Below are 6,000 nucleotides of genomic sequence, written 5' to 3' on the forward strand. Positions count from 1 at the left end.
TTGAAAAACGCAATTTGAAATGACCTTCTTAAGAAGGTCTCATCAGTCTCTTTATAGATGATGGGAATGTTTAGAATGAACATTTCTTAGGCGTTTTATTTTTAAGGGTAACCTTGAATCTTAATAAATAGATTTAGTTAAGTACATAACTTATATAGTTACTATAATAACTATAGCTATTATACTACGAACATTCAAAATATCTTCTTTAAATCCTTATGAAGAAGATGAGAACCAAAAATGAGGGAAGCAAGGCCAAAAACACTATTATGACAATTCTCAGTACAATTCCATTTATGTGTTTACCTCACAATTCATGCTTTACATAATGAATCAATAACAAAAATATGACTGTCTAGCACTGACATTTCACAATGGACAATATGAAATTGAATGAAATCTCAAAGCAAAGTGTTTTGATGTCGAACTTTACCCCTCTCATGAATGATATACTGCTGAAAGACTATGAAATTTGATTTAAAGGACGAGGGCAGCAACATCTGTTCAGAGTGTAGCTGTGTAAAGCTGCGTAGCTGCTAAAAGATATCAAGAAAACATAGAAAAACATTTTTGCCATACCACATATATGTACTCAGACATTGAGGGGCCAGAGATCAGTCATGTCATTTATTCTTCGCTTTGTGTTCCTTCATTTATTTCACCACACACAAGCGCACTGCTTTGTTCTGAGGTCCATACAAGAGCTTTCATTACATCATATATACTGTAACGCCTCTCAAATACAGTCACGATGATGTTTGAATGACCTGATTAGATCTCAGCGAAACGTATGTAAACAGACAGAGAGTACTTTTCATTATTTTCACTTCATGGTTCGTCTCAACCTCTTTCTCTAAGGACGCTTTAGCGCTGCAGTTAAAAGAATAGTGTCTGCTGCAGATGGATCGGAGGAGTCGGACTCTTTAGCTAGCAGCTCATATATTCCCTTCTGTTGTGACGTGATTGTCAGAGCAACACTCACGTTTGCGCACAGAGGTGTTGTTTTTGGTGCTGAAAGTCTTCGAAAATGGAACATTTCCGGTGCAGCCCTCATCATGATGCCTCATGACTAATGCATTATAGACGAGTGCTTAGAGTAAAGAGGCTCAGAGGTCACTGAGCAATGTAACCATTGAAACATTGAACCAAGTGAAATACAAAATGATACTACATACTCTTAATAAAGTTGACAACTGAGGGGTTTGTAGTGGGGACCGTTGCTGCTCTGACATATGTAGGCAGGGAACCGCTGAAAGTGCAGACACGGGCGAATGAACTGGTCCATTTATCCACTGAATCCACACTCCCACATTTGTAGCGTTCACAATTGAAAAGTTGAGGTAAAAACCCCAAAAAAGAAGCGAAGCCTGACCCTCTCTCAACTTCAACAAATCCATCTTCTGATCTGACAATCAGCTGCTAGCTGTTAATTTTCATTTGCTCACATCAAACAGTTCCCTTCCTCACATCCTTCCTCCATGATCCTGACAATTTCCTGCTCAGTGGCCCGCTCGATCCACCTCTCCGGTGAGCAGCGGGCATCCTGCCTAACAGTTCCTCCGTGAAAAGCAGCTTCCCTGGTTCCGTTGGGAACATGGCAGATTAAAAAGACCAACGTGTGAATGTGTTCGCGGCCCCTGCGGCGCGTCTGTCTCTCTTGTGAAGGCGTGAATAATAAACTAGCTGTGTGGTTTGGTGGCAAGAGCCTTTTATATCATCAAAAGTTAAAATCAGAGGGGCAACAAATAGCCTGCTGAACCACTGAATAATGCATCTGTATTTCACCTGAATCTCGTCCCGAATAAGAGCTCAATAACCTTGAGTACACTGGCAGAAAACAGCAGCTTCAGACGTTTTATTTAGCATAAATGCTGCATTATCAGCCACAAACAGTCAACGTTGTGTTGATCCAGTGTAGCCGACAGACTTCCCGATACATTTTCCAGACTTAAAGGGACTTGAAATAAAATAAGCATCTCACAGCAACTCTCAATTACTTTCATTTAAAAGGTTAAGAGAAGCTAAACTGAGACTTTCTTTAGTGCTGTTCAAGTCTGCCTCTCGAGCCTGATGATTTCCCTCAGTGAAAGATGAATATCTACGTCTGTAAATCAGGTTTTCAATCATCTAATCTTCCTCCACTTACCTGTTGCGTGTGTCATCAGTGATTACTTGACAACTGTGGAACATGCGCCAACAGCATCCTAATGAGACGCTTGAACCCCATCGACTCACTCCACATTCAGTCACGCTACCAAGGAACTGTGTTCTCGCAGTCATGAGCCAACTCACAACCACCAGTGGTGATGTGGTGTAGGAGGAAACATTTCCCCTTTGGTTCTTGAGTGTCCAGAAAACAGGTCAAAAGTCAAGGAACTAGACCTGACAAGTGTGGCGTACGGTCATGCGCTCAAACCATATGAACCTGGAGTGCAACAGCACTGAACAGGATTCAACAGAATGGTGCATGAGCTCAGTGTCACGTCCTCAAAATGAGTTGGACTCGAAAAAAGTTGGATGTTTTCAGCAGAATAAACCATTAGGCTGAGCTAGACAACTGAATGCTACACGGTAGTTTATACATGCTAAAAAAGAAGATGAAAGTAAGTATCACGACATCAAGAAAAAGGGATGCATTGAAGTTGGGATTGATATTAAAGAAAAACAATAGATACAGATCAATCGTGGATACAGTTTCTTTAAGGGGCAAACACGCTGTCGAATGTGATGACAAGACATCCATGATGGAGACTGAATGGGATTTCACTGATGGATGGAAAACTGAAGTTTCTAAACCTTCAGGATAGGAGCACAACAGCTGTTTTGAGCAAGACTTTGCTCATCCCTGGAGCACTTCCACCCTGATGTTCAAGCTCATGAGTACAGATTCAACTTAAATTTGATCAGTCTAGGATCAAACGTTCAAATGTGATTCATCGTGACTAATTCATTATAAAACCTTTAATTCATTCAATTTTTCTTTTTAAATGAGACACATCCTATAGTTAAACGGCTTCTATTTTCAAAGTTACTTTTAGTCACTGTGTGCAAAAGATCACTTCAGGTGAACCACAAAACCGAGTGGTCACTTTGCCAACAGACCATTGTCTGGCTTTCTTTTATTAACAGAACTGAAAACCTAGTCACTAAAACCGTGCCTTTATTTTCACCCCATCATGCTGTCGGACATTTATTTTATCTTCATAGGTAGACACCATTTGAAATGTCAGTGTCCTCATTCTACCAGCATGTGGCAGCAGAGCTGTGGAACTCACTCACACAACCCAGTAGAAACCAGTCGAGGGGTTGATAGAGCTCGGATGTAGAGCAAGCAATACTGCGGAGGCCATGTGGGCTGTAGGGATTTGGTTGGTAAATCAGAACACCCTCAAATTTAAACAGGTCTGTCCTTGTCTCAGGTTTTCCTGAAAATTATATTTACACAAAACAAAACCTCCCTGGGAAAGTTATGCAGCAAGTGTCAAGTGAGGAACTTCATCTGAAAAATAGCTTAAACTGCTTTGGGGAGTTTGTTTGGTTGCATCTAAAGAGACACAGATGAACAAAATGTGGTAAATCTGAATGGCAACACGGACTCTTTCATGGGTTATGCAACAATGCGTAAAACCCACACGTCTGTCCCTGGACTCATGGCATCTGTTTTGCAGTGGTGCCAGGATGTCCTACATAGCAGACTATACAAACCTTACCTTGAAGTCTGGGCAACAGCTGGTGTGGCCTGAGCTTCCATTCACACTCACCTTTTCAGCAGGAGGACCACTCATGTTGCATTGGGCCAGCTCTCAAATTCCGCTTAATAACGCACAGCATCTGGTCAGGTTGCTCCAACAACCTTTAAAGGTGACGGTATATCAAAAATAATCAATCAAAGAAAAAAAGGGGAAATCAAATCCCCACCTCTCAATATTTACTCAACCTACTGCAGAGATATTGCCAATAATCTGGGTGTAATATTTTCCCTCTTTTCATACACTCAGGGCACTTTATTGTATCGCTTGTCTGAACCTCCAAATCAATATTTAATAACATGACCGGTGCTGCAATTAAAGAAAAAAAAATGGTTTAATGCTCCATAAGCACAAAGATGACAGCTATATAATAATCGTTTTTTTGCTTGTTTTTTTTATAATAGTTATAGAGATGTAGAATTATGGCACGGCAAATTTTGAAGCTTTCACTGGTAAAAAGCAGTCAGAGTTTATGTAACTGTTTGGAGTACATTTTACATTTGACAGGTTTAATAAGCGTTGAAACACAAATTGAATAACAGGCACCTTGACAAACTGCAGGGTTTAGTCAAGACAGATATCACTTATTCAACTGGGTATGTTGCAAGTGAAAGAAATGAATGACTGTTAACCATTGTTTGAGGGCAGTAATATCAACTTAAAATTAACTTTACAAATTAGATGATGTACTTTTTAACTTAGTTCTATAATCACCATCTCCATGTATCATTTCCTATTTCATTTAATATTAAGTTGATGGCACAAGATCAAATATCTGTAACTGCATTCAGAAACTTCACTCTCGGGAGAGACTGAAACACTTTAGTTCCATGGCACAGTAGTATTTAATGAGGATAACCTGCTCTGGTCTGTATCTCCAACAGCTGCAAAGTTCAAGGCTCCAGAACGCCATGAAATCGTTCCAGAGACTGAGCTTACTTTCTACTCTTAATTAGCAGATGCTTAACATCATTTAGCACATGCAATTTGATTGAATAAATGAGTGAGGAAGAAAAAGAAAAAAGAAATTTTCCAGTTTTTAGAGGTAAGATTCATGAGAAATTGGATTTTGGTTTGTGTGAGTGTTTATAATTGAAGCGCGTGGACATTTCCTGCCCATCAGCAGATAGAAGTCCACACTGCAACAGAGTGTCACGCCTTCCAGGGTTTCGCTTCCAAACTACAGGTGACCACTTTAACCTTTGACTTCTCTTTCCTCTGGTTCTACAGGCGATGCAGTTGTGACGCTGAGACAAACTGGAGTGGATTCTGAACAAACAAACAGAGATGTAGCCCACGACAGCGGACGGCACTGAGATCAGGGTCAGTGGTTCAGGATGAAGACAGGAAAATATAAATGCTGGATAAAACAAGTAAGGCGTAGTGTCGCAAGTTAGCTGTCCATGAACAGCATCTGAATCAAATCACAGTCTACAGCGTGTTTGTAAAAACAACACTTTTTTGTTTTCTCCCAATAAGCTATTACTTTTGTGTCACTTATGCCTGAAAAAAGCAGAATAAAACTATAAATAAATATATTTCATTGAATGCAGCTGTTAGCATAACAATGTTTCACAGTAAAGTTCAGCCCTAGCAGAACGAAATGGACTGAACTAGAGAGCTGGAGAGTTTTCCCTTTGGTACTGGATGCACTCAAAAGTGTGTCAACCAAAACTAGGAAGGAAGGATAACATTGCTAGAACCTTTGGAGCTGTGTGTAGGAGTTCAATGACAAATCATTGCTAACCCAAATAACTCATAGCTTTCATATTAACAATGTTGCTTGCTCTTCCCTTGAGCTTTTAGCTCGACATTTAATAGAGACATAAACCTTTAGCATGAAGGGAATATGATGGTATTCCACAGTGTTTCCTTCTTTTATTGCTAGCCAACAGAACCCTTTGTACTCCTTACTTGTTAAATCCAGTTTTGATTTTAGGTAGTGTTAGGTGGAATAGGTAGTCCTTCACACTTGGGCTACACAGAAATATACACAGAAATATACATACAGAAATCTCGATGTATATTTACTATGTCACGTGGAAACAGTGCAGTGAGTGAGTCGTCACTAGTGATGGTGGCAAACCTACCATGAGGTAAGAACACGAGGAATTAAAACAAACAAACAAACAAACAAAAAAACAATAACAGAAGTCTATGGGAAGAAAAGGAGCATGGAGGGGTAGAAGGTTTGTAGAAGAACAATACGACATCAGACAGCCACCGGAACATAACAACACAGAGAGACAAG

The sequence above is a fragment of the Synchiropus splendidus genome, chromosome 4 (assembly GCF_027744825.2).
Source record: "Synchiropus splendidus isolate RoL2022-P1 chromosome 4, RoL_Sspl_1.0, whole genome shotgun sequence".
NCBI lineage: Eukaryota > Metazoa > Chordata > Actinopteri > Syngnathiformes > Callionymidae > Synchiropus > Synchiropus splendidus.